The sequence below is a fragment of the Pezoporus occidentalis genome, unplaced genomic scaffold (genome assembly GCF_034315485.1).
Source record: "Pezoporus occidentalis ecotype Australia unplaced genomic scaffold, CSIRO_AGI_Poc_V1 ctg15, whole genome shotgun sequence".
Taxonomy (NCBI): Eukaryota; Metazoa; Chordata; class Aves; order Psittaciformes; family Psittacidae; genus Pezoporus; species Pezoporus occidentalis.
Genome location: NW_026913316.1, coordinates 8065786 through 8088056, shown reverse-complemented (window position 1 = coordinate 8088056; position 22271 = coordinate 8065786). Strand labels below are relative to the sequence as shown.

Below are 22271 nucleotides of genomic sequence, written 5' to 3'. Positions count from 1 at the left end.
AGAAGATGCAGAGGAGGAAGCCTTTGTGGAATAAAAAGGTCAAGGAATGAATCTTCTTAGAAGCTCTCTTGCAAGTGCTGTTGATGCTTGGCAATCCAGGCCTTCTGAGGAAAGGGGAAGCTTTGCCTTTGGTGTATCTAAGTTTCCAGGCAAGGTCATCACTTTTCTGTCTTCCAGGTCCTGCAGCTTGTACATGCCTGCAAAATTCCTGCAGGTCCCAGAGGCTGCATGAGGGACCCATACACCACCTTCTGCAGAGCAGGAGGAGAGAGGCAGCACAGAAATTGTCAGAAAATACATCAATGTGGCAAAGTGGGCAAACATCTGCATTTAGTTTCTTCCTTTCCTTAGTTGCATCTTGCTGCCTGCATCTAAATCAAGGCTAGCTATGCGACTGATCAATAGCAGACCAGCAGAAAAAGTGACATACAAAGGATCTCCCAATGGCCTCCCTTCAAAGCAGTTGGCAGTCAACCAGGAGAAAAAGTTGCTCACCAGCTTCTCTGGGTCTGGTGCATAAAGGAGTCTCCCAACTCAGACCATGGCCTCAAGAAAGACTAAGATTGGCTATGTTGTATTAGTAATTGAGGGAATCACACAGCTAGAGGGCTAGCTACCTTCAGATGTGACATCTGTGACCTCTTGCAGAAACGGGGTTGCATTCAGAGAGCAAGGAAAATATCTTTAGTTTACTTCCAGGGTTCCAGTCTTGCTTTTACTCCAGTATGTTATATTTGGCACGGTTGTTTCTGTAGGAGAGCTACTCTCTAACAACTGTCATTGCATAGAAGAAGCAAACCTCCTGGGAGTTTAAGACAGTTTTTATTTAGACCCACATTTTGTTATGATACCAAGTTTAGCCTCAGCCATACTGCATACTGAAATCCTGGTGTCTGCAGCTTCTCACGAGCTAAAGGTCTGTGTTTCTTTGTTTTTGCTGCATCTCACAGCACCACGGCCCATGCAAAATCCCGTTCCTGTTAATCCAAACCTACTGCAGCTCAGACACATGGAGATGGAGAGGGTGGTCTCAAAGCAAGCATGCTGTATATGCTGGTGGGGACAAGAAACACCGTGTAGTTGTCAGCAGAGAAAGAGAGGCTGGTCTTGGTGCAGTGATGTTTGGGATGGAAGGTAGGGAGATCTATTTAACTTCTTTGCTATCTCTTGCTGGTAAAGGTTTAAGTGTTGTTTCTGGCTGCCACAATGACGTTCATTACCCTGGGTTCTCTTTCTGAAGTGAAAAGATTTTCTCTCAGAGAAAGTCTCTAAACCGTTTTAGCTTGGGATGACGTTATGTTTTAAATTACAACACAAATACAGGCATGCACATATGCACCAACTCATACTGTATCTGCAGCAGATTAGTGTATGGCACTGCATAATTTTACTTTTCCATCACAGCACCTATTAAATTATGGGTTTGCTTAAAAATAAAAAAGGAAATAAAATATAACTCGTCCAACTTGTAAGTACAACACCCTGAGCTCTCCTGTTGGAACATCTTCCATTCAGCTGGAGTTTGGAAGGCATTAAGTGAGGTAGACCTTAGAATCTAACCCCTCAGAAACTCTGACAACTCAGAACATTGCACTATCTCTGTTATTATCCCAAAACATCAGTTTGCACACTCCAAAACCATTTAAGAAATACTGATTTGATCCTACTCTGCCACATTTTTGCAACTGCCATTTTTTACTGTGAATGTTAATGCACTGAGTGGGACAATGGGGTGTTTTGCGGCTGTAAAGAACAATCTTTTTCCTCGTAAATTTCAGGAACGGCTTCTTTCAGCCATTCTGCTCTAGCTGTTTCATGTAACAAATAATCTTTGCAGTAGGAGAATTGGGTTCATCTTGCAGATTTGTTTTTTTTTTTTATAACTAGAAAATAATAGCAAACAGTTTTCCCTGTGTGTCAGTGCTTTTATTCCAGTCAAGGTTGATGCAAATATTTATTGAGGAGAAATGCAAGAATCAGCCTGCATAAGAAACCCTGCTGCTGAGCACAAGTTTTGGGGTGCCATTCTGGTGTAGCACAGTCGTGCTAAGCAGTCCTCATGTTTATCTAACATGGCACAGCCTAGGTGGGGGCTCTCCCAAGGCACAGACCTTCATATGGGCATGTACCACCTTCCACTGCCTCCACTGCAGGGGCAGAGGGAAATGATGGCTTGTCCAGAGCAAAGCAACACATCCCATTGATATGCCTTTCATCAGTGGTTTGTTCAGGTCTGCATATCCATGTCAGTGCTGCACATTAGAACAAGCCAGCCACTGGTCTAAGTCAGACCAACAGGATGAATCTTGCTGTAACAGGGTTGGGGTAGTATCCAAGCTGACCATGAAACCTCTCCTTCACATGAATAAATGAGTGTGTATGCATACACCCATGTGCACACACTCACACATGGACACATATGTTCCTTAGGCCCTGCAGACGATCAGCCAGCACTTGAGTTTTGGCTGGTGGGGCTTGGTAGGAGACCAGTGAAAGCTCTTATGGCTGAGATGAAAACCATGTATGATGCTACAGCTGGAGAAGCTGTTTGGAATAGCATGACTGCTCCCAGAATAGTAGTTTCTCTAACATAGCTACAAGAAACACATCAGGCTCCAAACGGCTTCTTTTTTAAGCTTGGATCTAAGGGGGTGGAGGTGGGGATGAGGAGTGCAGGGCTGACAGTGGCAAGCAGGCATTTGTTTGAAGGAAAAGTATAAATCAGCCAAGTGCTTGAAGACTTAGAGCATAAAGTCTTGGCAATATTGTCACTTTCCCCAGATCACTCCAAGGAACGTTATGATGTCAGGATTCTGGTGTCTTTAACAATAGAGAAACAGCACAATGCTTAAGGTTACAGCATGGCATTCGGTAACAGAATAGCAATAAATATGACCCTATCTGGATATATATGAAATAATTGCTTTTTTGAAGGGTTGCAGTTGCTCCTACATTATCAAATACCCCAGCTATGTGATAGCACGTGGAGGCTCTAACATTACGAAAACACCATTACAGTTTGCAGTAATGCTTCTTTATTTTTAAGAAATGTCCCTAGCTGTTCACATTCATAGTATGGCTTATTGTGTTATATATTCACAGACATTTAATGCCCCTGGGATTATTTGGGTGGTTATGTTTTTCTCTGCTTCCTTAAAGCTTCACGGACCTTCCCAAAGTTCTAGTGCAGTTTGGTGAGTGCAGTTCAGCATGTTCCAGCTCTTCTATGGAAAGAAAGGAAAGGTCTTGCAGTTACACTCACACATTTAGTTTTCTTAGGCATCATATGGTTTCCTACCCTCTTGACAGCTTAGTTCTCCAGCCTACAGCTCTCATCACGTGCAGAAAGTACAATCCAATTACTTCTTCCCTGTGGAGAAGATGCAGAGAGTCAGCAGTGATAGATAGATCCCTGTAGGGCAGAAAGACCCATCCTCTGCAAAATAATGAACCCTGTAGCTAAAAGAAAAAAAGACAGAGAGAGAAAAAAATACCCTTTAAAAAACACAGCTTCACAACTGAGAGCCCACAGCCCTGAATGAGCTGAAGTTGAAAGTTCATGTAATCACTGCTTCAGGCTCTCTTCAGAGTCAGAGGGATCTCAGTTTACGCACTAGTTATACATTTGATCTCACTTTAGTGGTTGCAATCAAGTCAAAAGTTTTTACTGTTTGGGAGGTTTTTTGTGGGGAGGCTGATACCACGTGTGGGGAGAGAGGGCTTGCTTCCATCCCACAGACCTGAAATAGTCAGTACTCCAGTGCGAGCTTTGCTTTGTTCAGATGCACTGTAGGCCAAAACTTCTTTCATAGTCCTGGACTTCTGTTCTGGATATTCTTCAGAGGTGTGAGCATGGACATTTCTGAAGCAAGTGCTGACATCAATCACAGCAGCCGTAGAGCTAGTGATCTGATTTTCAAAGTGATGAAATGAATGCTGCTGGTGCTTTTTCACCTCTGAACATCAGACAGTGTGCTCACACCCTTCTCTGGATGAAGGCATTTGATATTAGCCACTGTTTTGAAAATCGTCCCCTCTTGCTATCTTATGAACATGGAGGCAAAAAACTAAGCACTGCAATCCTTTGCAATAAGAAGCAGTGAATGTCCACTTACCACTCCTGCAACATAAACACATTAGTTATAAACACAGGTAATTGACTGTCTTTGATGTCATTGCATCCATTATTATGAATTTCTTTGCCAGCTGTGGAAATCAGTATATCTGGGGATCTTAATGGAAGCAGTGCCATTTGGATATGTGTAAAATCACAGATCTTGCAAAACATTCTTCTAAATGTAGATCTTGGAGAGCTTCTCCCCCTCCCAAAATCCAATATGGCCAACCCAAAATTCAAACTTCTTTCACTATGTGGCAGAGCATGGCTTAGAAAATCTTTCCAATGCTGTTTGTCCACTTTGTAGATTCAGCACTTACACTTTCTCCACTTACTGAGGAGCCTGAACTTCACCACCACAAATGAAAGAACAGATACTTTAGAGTCAAGTACCCACTTCACATTGCACAGGAACTGCTGTAATTCAGAAGAAGCAGTGCACACCAAGTGCTGCCTGCATTATCTGGTCAGAGAAGAAACTATTACCCCATGTGATGTATAATGACCTTAGCAAAGCCTGGGCTGGGTGATGGCAGCCTTGCTCCCACGGACAAGCATCTGCATCTGCAATAGTTTCACAGAAGCCAGTGGGTGGCAGAATCAGACTCTGACTGTAGTCACCTCTTCCCAGGTGACCTGCACATCAGAAATGTTTTGGTTTTTTTTTTAATGAAGAACCTGGCAAACGCATCTTAAATACATGCAGAAATATTTTTCATCCTGGCCATACTGAGTTTAAGCCATGGAGGGGAACTTCTGTTGGCTGCAGAACAAGTGGGTAATTTTCAAAAGCCTCTGCCCTCTCTTCATAATCTGATGCCTAACAAGGGGTGAGTTTATTAGCCTTTCCACCTGTGAGGCATAAGCATCTGTTTCCATCCAGCATGGACAAACTGAATTTCCTCAAAGGCTGCTAAACCTTCTGCCAAAAGTTATCATCAGCAGGTCAGCAGGACCGAACTCTGGTGTGGGGCTTGTGGAAGGAGCAACCTGCCACACACACCCCCTCACCCAGGGCTGCATAAACTGCATTTTTTAGGAATTCAGATTCAAAACATATTTGACTTTTGCCTTCTTTATATTATGCGTTTCATTCAGCTGTGCTTCAGTCACTGTTCGCCAGCCTTCCCTGCTCTTGTGAGGCTGGAGAAGTCATAAATGTGGCAGCTCCCTTTGAGTGTTAATGCTGGATGCTGTCCATGACTGCTGAGCTGCAATGTGCAAGCCAGCGATACTACAAAGTGAGAGTTTATATTCCTTCCCCATTTCATATTCTTAGTGTATAAATCCACAGAGCAGAAGAAATTTACAGTGGAGTGAGTGGTCATGGGGAAAGTAATCTACATATAAAGCAGTGGCAAATACCTTTTTCTTCCTGGGACTCCTGTTGGGAAGTTTCACACCAGGCTGAATGAAACCTTCAACCACTGGTGGTTTTTCTTGTGCCTGAGTTAAGGGCATGGGGATAACTGACATTTTTTATCCATTATTCATTTAGTAATGGCTCTGGTGAGCAACTGAATGTCATATGTTTTTCACTTACATGAAATGCAACAGACTCTTTTCTTCTATAACTCTATGATTCTTCAAGCCTGCCTGCACTGGGGAAATTATCTAAGCTGTTTTACAATTGGCATAGCTTAAACTGTTTGGGACTTGCAGCTTAAGGTAAGTGATCAGTTTTTACTGATGTGGTTTTAGACTGTGGCCTGAGCTACACCTACTGTGGCCTAACAACACCTACTAGAAACTGAATAATTATACCACTGCTTAATCCAGAAATCATAGAATCATGGAATGGTTTGGGTTGGAAGAGACCTTAAAGCTCATCCAGTTCCAAACCTCTGCCATGGGCAGGGACACCTTCCACTAAACCAGGTTGCTCAAAGCTGCATGCAGCCTGGCCTTGAGCACTGCCAGGGGTGGAGCATCCACAACGAATATGTTGGCTTATTGAAATACACAATATCTGTCTCCCTTGGACTGAAATGACTTCTACTCCCCCAATTTCTCATTCTCTCTTGAAAGGACTAGTTTCAGAGGGAGATTAGAGTCTTTCTTCCTTTGTTTTCCTAACCTCCTTTAAACCTGGCATTTTTAGTCAATGTATCACTGACAAACCCAGATGAGATTTTCAATGAAGCCTTTACTGACAGAATCAAAATTACATGAAGTATTGCATTTTGAGGCACTGATCTGTGTGCAGTCAAGAAAAGGTAAATTCTGATCCGGCCAGGTGAAACACTCCCAGTTAAATCACATCATTTTCAAGGCTCTGTGCAACCTTTGTGCACCAATGAAACTGAGGGGCTGGAAAGAGAAAAATTCATTTTCTGGGTCTAAGAGGAAGGATGTGAATTAAATCACAGCTGAAAACGTGGAGCAGAAAACCTCAAGAGACAGAGATGGTAGATCCTTTGCTGAAGGAAGGTGGCTGAGGAGGAAGAAGGGAGGTGCTACACAGAAGAGAACATTCATCTCTGCATTCAAGACCTCTTGGTCCTGATATGAGAAGCATCTGAGTCATTGGATGTGGTGAATTAAAAATTATCCCATAGGCACCAAGGCACATTTTCTGAAGACTAGCGAGATTTGCTGAATTTCAGCCAGAGTCACATGCTTCACTATTTTAGACAGTCTCCAAAAATAGCAGAAGCAAGGTGGGATGTTCCAGCATGAGTCCAAGTCCTTGTGCAAGAACGCTTCCCTCAGAGTGGGATGATTTCATGCCTCAAGGCAAAGTACTGGCCAGGTAAATGTAGCCAAGATCATGTCCAAAGGGTCATGGTCAGTCAGATGTGTTCAGCCTGCATCCCAAGAGAGTCAGAAGACCATGCTTTTCCTGCGGCTCCTGTCTCCTCCCCCATTGGAGTTCTCACACAGAGGGGCAGGGGCTGGGCTTTGCAACATGCCAGGGATGTGGCCACAGGGAACAGGAGAAGGAAAGCAGAGAAATGCCATTGCCTTCATGGGAACTGATCCAGGAGTCCCTATGAAATCAGGGGCACATGGTCACATGAAGACGCATTCTGTCCATTTCAAAGGAGGGAGAGTCTCCTTCGAAGCAGAAATGGGCTGTTTCACCTCAGTGCTTTCCTATCTTCTCAGATGGCCTATGACCTCACCTCAGGCTACTGCTGAAGTGCGTTTGGTTTCCAGGGTCCCCAGACCTATGCCACAGCTTTAGGGGATGGTAAGAGGTAACTGAAGCTGTTCACCTGCCTCTGCAAAGAGACTGCTGGTCACATTTCCCCTACCGCTTTTCTTGCCAGGGCTAGCCATAAAGGAGATTCAGCAGTCTGTTGGCAAGACTGTGAGCCCTGGTTTACGCCAGCTGGTGAGGAGGACCTCTCCGTGTAATGGAGGCACTAACTTGTTCACATCTCCATATCTACTATCTGCTGGGGAGGATGCCCGATTCCCAGGCTGGAGTTTCTGGCTGTCAAGTGACCCAGCACAGGACTCTGCCCTTGGTGCTGGAAGGAAGTGACTGTCTCTCTCCACAGCCAGTCCAGCCTTACACCCAAAGCTTAAAGCTGGATGCCCAAAGCTAGGCCATGCAAAGGTCTCTTTTGAGCTCTGCATTTGGTGTAAAGGACACCTGAGAGCACACATCACCTTTCCACCACACCAGAATTAGTTTCTGTGCAAAACCTGGGCTGCATCAAAAGGAGCGTGACCAGCAGGTCGAAGGAGGTGATCCTGCCCCTCTACTCTGCTCTCGTGAGACCTCACCTGGAGTATTGTGTGCAGTTCTGGTGTCCTCAACATAAAAAGGACATGGAACTGTTGGAACAAGTCCAGAGGAGGGCCACGAGGATGATCAGGGGACTGGAGCACCTCCTGTATGAAGACAGGCTGAGAAAGTCAGGGCTGTTCAGCCTGGAGAAGAGAAGGCTGCATGGAGACCTCATAGCAGCCTTCCAGTATCTGAAGGGGGGCTACAGGGATGCTGGGAAGGGACTCTTCACTAGGGACTGTAGTGATAGGACAAGGGGTAAAGGGTTAAAACTTAAACAGGGGAAGTTTAGGTTGGATGTAAGAAGGAAATTCTTTCCTGTTAGGATGGTGAGGCACTGGAATAAGTTGCCCAGGGAGGTTGTGAATGCTCCATCCCTGGCAGTGTTCAAGGCCAGGTTGGACGAGGCCTTGGGTGATATGATTTAGCGTAAGGTGTCCCTGCCCACGGCAGGGGAGTTGGAACTAGATGATCTTAAGGTCCTTTCCAACCCTAACGATTCTATGATTCTATAAAACAGTTTTGAACTTGCAGAGACTAGAGGGTGACATGTGCTTCTTTTTCTTGCCTCCAAGAAGCTAAAATTCTCACATAAAATTCAAGCTAAGATGGTTTTGGTTGTATAATCATTAAAAAGCATGCTGAATGATGAGACAACAAACCCCTTATGTCTTCTGAGTAATGACCGTATGTGGTACTTCGTGCTAAACTGTCCATGATGTCTTCTATCTAATGAACTCTCATCTCTGCCTCTACCAAACATTTAACCAAACTTGAAGCTTTACACATTTGATTTAATTTGTTTGTACTCCAGCTGACACGGTGTGGAGGAGAACTACCTGATTAGTTTTCTCAAGGCATTTCTGATGTCTCTCCAGGTTGCTGCGTTACCCATAGTGCAGACGCTCTCAGAACTGGTGGCTGAAACACAGCTCCTCTGCCGTGCCTCAGCTAGACTGGGGTCTGGGGGTCAGGGGAGTTACACTGACCACAGTGACAAGGGCAGCAGGCACCTGATCCTTGCACAAGCTCTGCTCACCTTCAGGTCTGAGCTAGTTCAGCTCTCCCTATGCACTTAGGCAGCCCACAGGCAGCATGTACAGATCATGAACCGTGTCACAGAACTTCCCTCGTTTTCCTCCAAGGCAGACAGATGTGTGGGGTTTGCCTGGGAGGTGTTTTTGGTCTCAGAAGCCTGTAGCTTGCTGATTCACCAGCACAAGGGTTGATGACTCCTACTGTCCGGTGCTGTTTCCTCTTCTACAGTTACGCTGGCTGGTTGTGGTGCCCGGCTGGGAAGCGAAGGAGGAAACCTTCACGGAGAGGGTATGCTGGAGCCAAAGGAGTCTTGCAATGAACAAGGAAGCCTGTGTCTTCTATGGCTTCCATTTTTAATACAGTCAGCTGTCCCTTTGGAGAGTGTGGGTCTCCTCATGTTAGGCAGTACATTCCCGTAGCACACAGAAATACGGGATCATGAAACCCTTTTGAGGCTCTGTTGAAACCTACCTTGTCTTCCCATCCTGGACACAGAGAAGGCCCAGATGCAATCAAACATCAAGCTTTTTTTCCAGCATCTGGGCTGCACTGCAGTGTGTCAGAGCCTCCTGCTGTGTCCCAAACAGTGGTACAACTTCAGCTATGGTCCCATGAGAAAGGGGTTACAGGTGACCCCACTCTGACACAAGAAGGCATCCATACAGCCAAAACAGGGAATGGTAGCAGCATAGTAATGTTGGCCCCTCAGAAGAGAGCAGGTCCTCTCAAATAGAAGGCAGGTTGCAATAAGCCATAAGTGGGAATTTGGAGCACTCAGTGTTGGTAACATAACATCAACCATGGACACTGCAGAGCAAAGACAAAAGAGTGAAAACACTGGCATAAATGTAAATACAAATTCCACTAAATACTTTTATTTAGTTCCATTCTTTCCCTTACAGTGAAACTTTTGGTGTCAGACAAGCTTCTGATGAACAGCTTGCATTCACATTGACTACCACTGAGTTTTGATCTGTTATAAATATGAATTAGTTTATAGCCAGATATTGCCTTAATTGTTTACATACTAACTAGGGACAGACAGCATACAGCATTGGTTTTATTTAGCAATTTTTACCTTAAATCTTACTGAGTGGTTAGCAGACAAAATGTTACATTGTGAGGGGCTTTTTTCCCCCGTGTCCTATAATATTTTACTTTGATTAAAGCTATACTGAGGTGAAACTGCACATTTCACACAGAAAGCAATTTACCTCTCCTCTTATTGAAGTTAACCATACTTATTTGTCCTAGCATAATGTATTTTTCTAGCTGCATTCTAACTGCAGTGCTTTATCATATGAACCAAGTTAGATTTAATCAAATTCAGTTTGTGTTATGAATTTTAAGACATTCGTTCAATTAGCTGGAATGAAAGCAGAACATTTGGAAGGAAGATTAAAGGTGAAAAATGCTAGTGGTGAGCTGGGCATCCAGTGCTCCTTCTGCACCTTTCTCACCCCAAACCATTTCTTAAGCTTTAAAAGATTCCCTGATTTTTTTAATTCCTTCTCTCTTTCTGTTTCTCAGATTGCTGCTGATGTTCATGGGATGGAGAAGGTAAAAGTCATTTTATCAGGTTGCAACACCCAGCATGTGTAAGACCTGACTGGTTTTCCTCCTGCTGTGCCTGTCATGAGTGTTTTCTGGGCACTGATGGACAATGATGGAACCACATTCAAGCTGTGGCATTATTTAATGTATTGAAGTCCACAGGAAGCACAGCGCAGCTCCCCTGTTGCACTCTGGTCTTATCAGTGTCCCTTGACTGCTTTCCTGTTACTCCCCTTTTTTCCACCTACCAGGAAAACTGCCATCACTCACGTTTGCCTTCCAGACCTGGGTGTGACTCTCAGGGAGCTGAAGGACACCAAGGAAGCTAGTCAGTTCCTAATACCTTTTTTTTCAGCAAGCAAACTACTTTGTCCTCTCACCCTTTCCATCGCTTCCCCCTAAAATGGCTTATTTGCACATGTATCAAGTATTTTGGGGGTATTAGGAGGTTTTTACTGTGTTGCCTTGTGTACTGACCTCAGTAGCCATTAATTATTATTAGCATTTTACCTTTATTTTCATGCTTCTTGTTACGATGTCTTATGTCTATAATTTTCCTCACCTGGGAATTCTTGACTAACTTGGCTTAAGTTCACCAACCTGAGTGATTTGAAAAGGCCATTGTAAAATAATAGAGAGAAATAAAACATCTTGGTGCAGTGAGACTCCACTCTCTCAACTGAAAAGTGCGGTGCTTTTACATTTTGAGACAGTTTCTCAGCCAGCCAGCCAAGGTGACATTAAACAAATCACACTAATTACAACACAATTTATGCAGAAAGATTTTACTGGCCTGCTAATACTTGGCAGGAGCTGCCAATTACAAATGTTTTCCAAAAAGAGCATTTCCAGCATTAACTATGTGGTTCTTGGGGAAATAGAAGAATGGAGCCTGATATGCTTCTCTGTGTGTGCTACGGGAAGCAGAACCCAGTCCAAGCACAGAAGCAGGGTTCAGAGACCAGAGTTCGAGTCATGTGTTTCAGAGTTGCACAGATAGATTGGCCCCAGGCAAATCACTCCTGAAACACCCCATGCCAAACAAAAATCAGCAGGAATTTGTGTGGTCCCTGGAAGCTTCACATCTCTCTGGCCTTTCTTATCCACAGCCAAGTGTCTTGCTGTGCATGCATCATCCTCAGAGGTGCAGATAAGACACTGCCATTCTGATCTGGGGACATTTTGCATGCTTGGTGGTACATCTTACAACAGATGATCTCACCCTCTGTGCATTAGCTGACTCCTTAAAAGAACAAGGATTAAAAACTTACCTATAAAACTTGCCAACAGCAACATAAAATTGGTTTCCCAGAAGCATGTAAAGCACTTTAAGTTTAAACCCCAGAGATATGTAGGGATTTACCTCCTATTCATTTAGCTTCAAACTGCGATCATGTAAGATGCTACTTCCCCCCCAGCCATCCTCAGCTAGTGGTTACCTTCACTTTCAGAGAATCACAGAACTATAGCATAGTTTGGGTTGGAAAGGACCTTAAGATCACCTAGTTCCAACCCCCCTGCCATGGGCAGGGACACCTCACACTAAACCATGCCATCCAAGGCTTCGTCCAACCTGGCCTTGAACACTGCCAAGGATGGAGCATTCACAACTTCCTCGGGCAACCCATTCCAGTGCCTCACCACCCTTACAGGAAAGAACATCCTCCTTATATCCAATCTAAACCTCCCCTGTTTAAGTTTTAACCTATTACCCGTTGACCTGTCACTACATTCCCTAATGAAGAGTCCCTCCCCAGCATCCCTATAGGCCCCCTTCAGATACTGGAAGGCTGCTATGAGGTCTCCATGCAGCCTTCTCTTCTCCAGGCTGAACAGCCCCAACTTCCTCAGGCTATCTTCATATGGGAGGTGCTCCAGCCCCTTGATCATCCTCGTGGCCCTCCTGTGGACTTATTCCAACAGTTCCATGTGCTTTTTATGTTGAGGACACCAGAAGTGCACACAATACTCCAGGTAAGGTCTCACAAGAGCAGAGTAGAAGGGAAGGATCACCTCCTTCGACCTGCTGGTCACGCTCCTTTTAATGCAGCCCAGGATACGGTTGGCTTTCTGGGCTGCGAGCACACACTGAAGCTGGCTCATGTTCATTTTCTCATCGACCAACACCCCCAAGTCCTTCTCTGCAGGGCTGCTCTCAATCTCTTCTCTGCCCAACCTGTGCCTGGGATTGCTCAGACCCAGGTGTAGGATCTTGCACTTGGCATGGTTAAACTTCATGAGGTTGGCACCAGCCCACCTCACAAGCGTGTCGAGGTCCCTCTGGATGGCATTCCTTCCCTCCAGCGTATCAACCAAACCACACAGCTTGGTGTCATCGGCAAACTTGCTGAGAGCGCACTCAATCCCACTGTCCATGTCAGCGACAAAGATGTTGAACAAGACCGATCCCAACACCGATCCCTGAGGGTCACCACTCGTTACTGGTCTCCAGCTGGACATTGAGCCATTGACCACAATTCTGCGGGCGGCCATCCAGCCAGTTCTTTATCCACTGAGTGGTCCATCCATCAAATTGATGTCTCTCCAACTTAGAGACAAGGATGTCGTGTGGGACAGTGTCGAACGCTTTACACAAGTCCAGGTAGATGACATCAACTGCTCTACCCCTGTCCATCAGTTCCGTAGCCCCATCATAGAAGGCCACCAAATTGGTCAGGCAGGAGTTCCCCTTAGTGAAGCCATGCTGGCTGTCACCAAGCACCTTGTTGGTTTTCATGTGCCTTAGCATGCCTTCCAGGAGAATCTGCTCCAAGATTTTGCCAGGCACAGAGGTGAGACTGACTGGTCTGTAAGTCCCCTGGTCCTCCATTTTCCCCTTCTTGAAAATGGGGGTTATATTTCCCTTTTTCCAGTCGTCAGGAACTTCACCTGACTGCCATGATTTTTCAAATATGATGGACAGTGGCGTCGCACTTCATTTGCCAGCTCCTTCAGGACCCATGGATGGATTTCAACAGGTCCCATGTACCTTGCACTTGGCATGGTTAAACTTCATAAGGCTGGCATCAGCACACCTCACAAGCACGTCAAGGTCCTTCTGGATGGCATTCCTTCCCAAAGGAATGAAAGAACTGAAAAAAGCGTACTGAACACCCACTCCTCACCCACATTGGTGCTTATATCATAGTTTAAGTGCTGTGGTTTACAAAAATCCACCTGGTACTGGGAGGTTTTCAGATGCATTGTGCTGATGTTGCTGCAGGGACAACAGCAGCCTACCAATAGCAAATGGCTTTGGGGGCAGGTCCAGGGGAAGGAAAAAGGGGAAGAAGACTGGCAATAGTCTCTCACTGTAGGGTTTATCAAATGAGTCCCTGCCAGTGCCATCTGGCCAGAGCTCCACTCCATGCAGTGGCCACTAACCACATATGGGAATGCAAAGCTCCAGGTATGGACCTCTAAAGCAAGGACGAGTGAGGTGGCATAAGGAAGAGTCCTCAAAAACCTGCGGCTCAGAGCTGAATGAACCATGACCCTTCCTCTGTCTTGTCTGGGACAGCCAGAAAGAGAAGCCAAATCAGATAATCAACTCACTGTCTGGAACAGTAGGAATGCCCTAGCAGCTTTTCCTCATGTGCTCAAAAGAGGATGGTGTGAACAAATGTGATCTGGAGATTCTCAAATAGGCTGGTTGGTGGGATGCCTCACTCTGGATGTGGGTTCCATTCCTCCTCCAAAGCAAGCTGAACTCAACTCTGAATTGGCAAATGAACACAGGGCTCCCGGCACACAGCTGAGTTGCCCTCATTCTCCCACCATCATTTGTATAGCCTGTGCCTAGCTATGGTATCCCTTGGTAGCGCCTATAAGCATGGACATACCTCTGCTGAGCTTGGGAACCTTTTTTTCCTGACCTTATGCATTGCTGTGAGGATGATTTGTAAGCAACTGGAAGGCTGCTCTCCAGGGGCTTTGTGCTGCCACTTAAGGAAATTACCCAGGACATAAGCTGTATTTTTGAGAGAGTCACCTCTACTTTAAATGACAGATTTAGCATCAGCTGGAGACAGGAAAACCTTAATGGGCCTTGGTGGAGGTGGTACTTCTTGCATGCATAAAGAAAATGCAAACTCTTGCCCTCATAATAGGACTATTAAGCCCTGCAGTGCTTGCACACCAGTGGTTGCCCCTTTGGAGCTGTTTTCTATGGCTCAGAGTGATTCGCAAAAGTTGCATAGAAGAGGGTTGGGGGAGCAGGGTAGTACAAAGGGTAAAGCTTCCATGGCGAATAAAGCCTCCTGGCCTCACAAGCCATAGGAATTCCTGAAAACTAAAGATGATCAGTACCTCACCTCAGAAACCTCCGGGAGTTACACCTGAGTATCAGCAGAGGTTCTCCTGTGGTGGTGACACACAGAGCTAATCTTTCTCTACAGCTGTACCTGATGGTATACGTGACTGTTACTTGTCTGTGTACAGGCACATTTTCACGCTTGACTCACAGTTAGTACAGCCCCACAAGCCAATACTGCCCATGGTTACATGGAAACTCAGCAGGATTGAAAACACGTAAAGCAGGGAAGAGAAATAGGCCAGAAGAGTTATTTCAAGCAGATGTTGGTGATAGCTGCTAGTAGGAACAGTAAGGTATCAAAAAGAAATAGATACATATATCTTCAGAATAAAAACAGCATCTGCACCTGAACAGGGGTTGGTGATGGCTAAATGGCTCTGTAAGCAAGAGAAAAGCTTTATGGACAGAAGGTTTTGCATCAAGCAGTTGTTGTTTACACCTGAAGCTTGTGTACAAATAAAGCCATCGCTCTTTACTGCCAATCCTGCTCTAATCTGAGCCAGAGCAGCCTATGGAGCTGCATGACAGTGCTCCTTGCAATTGCTCCTTGCAGGTGTAGCTTTTATACACATTCGTCAACAGTTGTCCAGGTCAACTCACATGCCGAGTCCCATTTAATCCAACAAAGCAACATGTTAAGTAAAGCAGGGAGGGCATTATTCAGAAAGGGGAACTTTGGCATTGGATGGAAAAAGGAGAACATGGAGGTAATTTTCTGGTTTGAATTGCCCTGCAGGGGAGTTCAGCTTTTCCCACTGAATGCCAGGGGACCCCAGGGAGACAGGCCACCATGGACAGAAGTTCCCTTGTGCTGCTGTCTCGCTTGCCTTCCCTTCGGCAGGCAGCAATTACAGTCCCACAGACTGACTGGATAAAAAAAATGAAGCCTAAATTGTAAAACACTATAAAACATTAGGTCTAAAATCCAACCATTTTCTCCCTCCATCCTCCCCACCCCAGCCCCCTTTTCTGTTCCTTTTATAAACCACCAGCACCATCTGTTTCCCCTGTATCTTCTTCCTTGTTGAGTGTGATGGATGCATTCTACCCCCTTAACCAACCAGCAGTAGCTTTGTATGCCCTCCAAACAACATAAAGGCTTGAGCCGTAACCAGGCCAAGAACTCCGCCAGGAAACCCACAAAGAAGCAGAATGACCCAATGATCATTGATGCATATGAGCTTGGAACACCAATCATGCAGTTAACACATGGATGGCAGGTGGTTTTTCTAAAACTCATTTATCAAGGAACAAAGAAAGTTGTGGGTACAAGGAGTTTCATGCATACCTTTCACATCATGCACAATTTGACTATAAGCTGACCATTTTATCCCATAAATATAAGGCTACATGAAAGCCTACATAAGTGAGCCTTCTTTGAGCTCTACGTACTAGGCTGAGTGCCTGCATGGTGGTGATCTCCCCTTGAGCTGGGACACTTCTCAAGGTTGCTCCTCGAGGCAGAGACCTGTCTACTAACAACAGATCTTTGGATGAGTCAAATCTCAGTTCTCTCTGAACTGCAGTTGGACTGCATGACACCGTGACTTTCCCCTTGAGCTGGGATGCCTCTCAAGGTTTGAGATCCCTTATCTGAGACTGAGAGATCCTTCCTTACCCAAGGTGGAGCAACCTCTTATTCGCAACAGATCCTCGTTAAGTTGTTATAGTATGCTAAATAGTGAAATCCTTGTAGTTAGTTCCTTTAGACACACACCATGGTCCAAGTCTGAGAATAAGATTGGATGTAGTCACACCTAGGGGTGGATACTCCATCAGGAATATAGAAAACAAGGGAGGGACTGCTCTGAACCTCATGACTGAACAGGAGGGTGTCCCTTACCCTTTTGCATCTTTGGTCTCTGTGTGAATCATTTTAGCTTGATTCCACCTCGATTTTCCTTTGTGTGTTTCATTCATGTAGTAAGTAATAGAGTGAACCTTGCCATCGAACTGGCAATTTATAAAAGTCACACTTTTATAAATTCATATTAAAACCACTCTTGCTAATACCTTTGATGGTAATTCTCTGAGGATCCTAAATCAGAGTTCATGACAAATTGGCGTAGTTGGCAGGATGGAAAGTCATGGAAGAACAGCTAAAGGTGCCAAGGGGACATATAAAGGATGGAAAAGGAAAGGACTTATTTACAAAATGCTAGGCACCTTCCTAGAAGCTGCTTGACAGTTTAGGAAGAATAACAATAAAAAGGAACAGGACCTAAAGGAAGAAATAGAAGGCAGAAAGGCAGCTGAATTAATACTGCCTTTGAAAATTGAGCAGCTGCAGAAACAGTTACAGGAAGAAAAGGGAAAAAAAAACAACCCAAAGTTGGGAGAAAAGGTTGATATTATGCTTCTGTGGATTAGGAAATTAATTGTACCCCCTGAAGAATGTGATGGAAACATATGGGGTAACCCTGACAATAGCGAACTGGGGAAGATAATTCATTGTCTCCCTCAAATCCCCCTGAATGTGAGCCTAGACCCGTCATTAAAGCAGAACAATCTGAAGGACCTCGGGGTGGTGCTCCTCAATATATTGTACAAGTCACTCACTGGGATCTGTTACAATTGGCAATTTACAGGAAAGCTTTAACAGAAAGCCAGGTGAAACTGAAACAGAGTATTTGTGGCAAGCCTGCCTAAGCGGCGGAGATCGAATAACACCGAGTAGAAATGAAGCAAACAGCTTTTGTGGTACAGGAGTTTTCTTAAATCTAGGACCAGACCTGGCAAATGCATCCCATTCTATCACCAGCAGGGTAGTTTACTGGGCTGGGGGAATAAAGTTGTGGAGTGCGACCAACCCTTTGTAACTCCAGTCAGATCTCTAAACAAGCTCTCCACAGCCATCACAAAAGCTGCCTGCATACAAGCCATGCATAAATGAGAACCCAATGATATTCCAGTATCTGCTGCAATTGATTATACAATGCTAAACCCGCTATTTAGAGAAGCCCCAGCAGTTCTTAAACCCTACTCAATTGCAAGATGGAATGAAATGAAAAGAGATACAGAACACAATGAGGGATTAGGCGATGATGATCTACATAACCAGCTCCCTACTTGGGCAGAATTAATGCATGGCATTATAAACCATGCCTGTGAAATGGGCTGGGATGATCTGCTAGCCAGAAAATCAAACCAAAACTCCAAACAGGAGATCATCGAGTGTAACAGCTGGAGCTAGACTAAGGGAGAACATGCCTAAATGAACTGTGGAAGAAAGCACTGGAATTAGCATTCCCAGGGATGGGATTCAGAGACAGCCTACTGGCATTACCCTATATCTAATTTCAGTGTTTGAGAAACACAATGATGGCAAATGGAGGAAACACGCCCCAAATACTCCAGTGCCATCACCTGCTCCAACGAAGAGCAATAACCCTTTTCTCCCCCTTAAGGAAGAATTGCAAAGCATGAGGCCAAATAGCAAGTAATGCCAAGACAGCAACTGGGCTTCCCTGCCAGACAAATGGAATTCTCTCAATGGATAGATAGCGATGGCCCATATATTTTGAGTCCAGTTGTTCCTTGATGACAACTGATGAAATTTCTAATAGGTACTGGAGCACAAATTTCAATATTAATATAACGGGATGTATGACCCAGACAGCAAAGACTTAAAGTCACTGGAGTGAATGGAGCAAGTGCTATTTGCTGCAAAAATTAATTTATGGCTCCTGGGCGAGAAACACATGTTGTCTACTCTCTTTGCAATTAAGGATCACAATGAAAACATTTTGCACTATGATGTTCTGAATGGCTAAACCTGGTATGTGCTGGACAGCGGCATGTGGTCCTTTGGTTCAAATATGGACCCTAATCCTAAATAGAAACTGAGAGGCTACAGTGCATGTACTCCACACAGCACCTGCACTCCCTGATTCAAAGATTACTAATGTACCACAACACTCGGTTTCTGCTGCTGCTGCAGGAAAGTGAATTTCTGAAGTCATAACTGATTTAGAGAAATGATAAATCATCTCCAGAGCCCACTCCCCATATAATTCACCAGTCTGGCCAGTCCGAAAACCAGATGGGAAATGGCAACTAACAATTTATTACTGGTGCTTAAATGCCAACACAGCCCCACTAACACCTGCAGTACCCGCTATTGCAACCCTAACAGCCACTGCAAGCAGCTGCACGCCCCTGGATAGCAGCACTAGATGTAAAAGACGTGTTCTTTATGTTCCCCTTACAAAAGGAGGATAAAAAGAAATTTGCTTTTATGTGGGACAGTATACAATACACCTTTAATAGACTCCCACGGGGAGTTCATCACAATTGCTCATTCTGCGCTTGCTGAACTTTTTCTAACAGTCTCACTTCCTCAGAACGTGAAACTGTACCGACATGTAGATAATATTCTAATTGGAGGAGATTCCCCTAAAAAGATAGGGAAAGCGGCAACAGCAGTGTGGCAAGCACTGCATAAAGCAGAAGTTCAGATCCCATCTGAGACATGTCGGGGAACATGAAGAGAAGTCACATCTGGGAGTACTTGGTGGATAGCAGGCAGTGTGGCAATTCCTCCAGATACCTTAAGAAAAATAGAACAGCTGCAGATGTCCTAATTTAGGAAAGAATTACAACAGTTAATGGGAACTTTAGGATATTGGAGGAAACATGTACCTGGCTTTTCTGTCATTGCTCGCCCACTGCACTCATTCTTACGAAAGGGAAAACCATGGAGATGTAGCCCAGAACATGAGGAGGCAGTCAACACTACTACAGGAGTGAAAAACATATCAGTCATTGGGACCGGTACACCCCCACGACCCTATTATAGCAGAATGGGGTTTTGTTGAATATGGTACTTACTGTAACTTACTTCAAACTGGCCTTGGGGGACCAAAGAGATCTTTATTATTCAGCTCAACTGCATTTAAAGAGACAGAACAGAGATACCCTGGGTGGGAAAAGGGACTTTTGTCCTTAGTCTGAACAGTAAAACAAGTTGAGAAACACACCAGGAACAGCCTGTGCAAACCAGAGGACCATTTAATTTGCTAGAAGCAGCTGTAAAGGGAACTGCTCACCCAGAGGGATTTGCACAAAAACCTATGGTCAGACAATGGTATATACCTACTTGACAGGAATTGCAGAGGAAATTAAATTAACCAGAGGACATACTACAGCATTACAACAACCTTTTAAACCCTCACCAATTTTAAATGCACCTCCCTCACCGAGCAAACACCAACGGAAGGCATTTTGTTCATCTATGCCTCAGCAAAAAGGATAAATGATAAATGGTAATACAAGGCTGCTGCATTAAACATTACCACTGGCAAACAAATAATAGAAGAAGATGAAGATAGTGCATAAGCAGGACAATTACAAGCAGTTGTTTTAGCGGCACGGATTAGAGCAAAAATCATATATGTAGACTCCAAGGCTCTGTGGCCTGGTGCCACACAATGACTCTGTCAATAGGAACCCCTGAACTGGGAAGCAAACAGATCTCTGGTTTGGAGAACTCAAGACTGGCAAGTATTATTAAATACAGAATAACACCATTCAAGATGGGATGGGTGAAAGCTCACACAAAGGATAATGAGACAGCCACAAACTGGAATCAAAAGGTGGATTAATTGATTAAAATTAGGAAGATAAAAAAACATGGAGCTCCTTAAATCCTGAGTGGTAGCAGTCAGGAGAATGGCTACAACAAAAATTAGGTTACATAGGTATAGGAGCAATTTATTTTGCTGCATAAAGCAAGGGTTGGCCCCTAGACAGGAAAACTTGTGAAATTATTCTCACAAAATATCTTCAACGTAGATAAGAATTACACAAAAGTCACTGTGCTGAAGCACCACCCCGACATATCAATCAAGGAAAAACTTTCTGGCCTACATGGCAAATTGATTATATCATGTCATTCAAACTGTCTGTGGGATATTGATACATTCTCACAGGAGTAGCAATAGTCTTTGGCTTACTTATGGCAACTGAATGCTGAAATGCCAGGTTTACAAAATACAGTATGAGGGCTCTCATCTTGGTTCTCCAGTCTACCTAACTCCTAATACCATCCAAAGTGATAATGGCTGACAATTCTTTTCCAAGGAGGTACAAGAATGGGCAAATCAAGAAGAAATTCAATGCGTGTTCCACACCCCATATTAGTCCCAGTCAACTGAGATGGTGGAAAGAGCTAGTGCATTATTGAAAAAGAGCCTTAAGCCACTGAGATACTCCACTTTCCAAAGAACTTCACCACTTGAACAACTGGAATAGATCCACTGGGAGCTATGTGAGCTGAGCATTCTTTGCAAAAACTGAACCTGATGCTCCACCTTCTAATGAAAGAAGGTATCTGATGGCATTACAGTCAGGGCAACCTGTTATGGTAAATTTACCCCAAATTGGAACTGTGGCTATGACTCTAACTAAACCTTGTGGCCCACTCACTTGGGAAGCTGCTGATAACAGCAGTGCAAAACATAGAATTAGTGCACAGCAGATTTTCCTTCTTTCTAACAGGGTAACCTGTCCGGAAAACCCCACCAAGACCAAAGTCTGCTTTACATTTTTTGTGTTGCAGTCTCCTCAAACATGAAAGTAAAATACATCATCCTGCTGCTGTTAAAGTTTTTGGTAATGCTTCCCCAGAAATGCCCACCTGTTTCAATTGAATCATCAATCAGAAAATCAATAATGATTGTGTTACCATAGATAAGCCACCTTGCTATTAAGCAGACAATGACACAAACCTGATATTTAAAACCCAAACACGTGTTGATAAAATATATGTTATGATTATTCGCAACAACTCTTACATCATATGTAGAAAATGCTGTAAATCATTGCTCAATACATGACATAGTGAACGGACAATATCTCGTTAAAATATCACACAGGTGGAACACTCTAAAGGGATACAATATAATACTAGGAACAGTATCTGTCAGAATCACCAAACCCTCAGCATGAAAACTGCCCTCTGCCAGGTCTGTGTTTGGCTTGAAGGAGGCAGCAAGTGCTGGGTTATCGTGCTGTCTTCACCACCCCTGAAAGCTACCAGGAGCCTGGGGTGAGAAAGATGCCGCCCGATGAAGGAGACATGAGAAGGGGACCAAGGGACTAAAGCTGTGATGGTGCTCACTGGGTGCTCACAGTGACTGGAGGAGGACAGGGAGGTGATGAGGAGGGAGGAAAGTCTGGAAGAGGCAAGGAAGAGGGGACCCAAGGGCTTCCAGGAGGAAGGAGATGGAGAAGCAGACAGGATTTGTCAGATTTAGCAAGGGAAGGAGGTAGTGATGGTGGTAGGAAACCCTGAGCATTGTTACACTGTGCTGGATAATCATAACACACTGTTGTCACAGCTAGGCTTTAAAAAATTACAAGCTAGATCTCAGAAAAGATTGAAATTTTAAAATGTCTGCTGAGGACAGTGAGTTTGACCATTTTTCTTTTCACTTCTCATTGTAGAAGGAGGACTCTGGTCACATCTTCAGGCTTTTCTCTAGAAATTAACATATGAGAAAAACAAT

The 22271-nt window shown here is 44.4% G+C and overlaps 1 long non-coding RNA gene across 1 annotated transcript in view; it reads right to left on the bottom strand.

Annotated features, from left to right (window-relative positions):
- Positions 1-3018: 3018 nt before the first annotated feature.
- LOC134159715 (uncharacterized) overlaps positions 3019-22271 on the bottom strand; it is an 83730-nt gene continuing 64477 nt past the window's right edge. The window contains exon 4 of the long non-coding RNA XR_009963270.1: positions 3019-3459. This is a non-coding gene — a long non-coding RNA (uncharacterized LOC134159715). The remainder of the gene's footprint in view (positions 3460-22271) is intronic.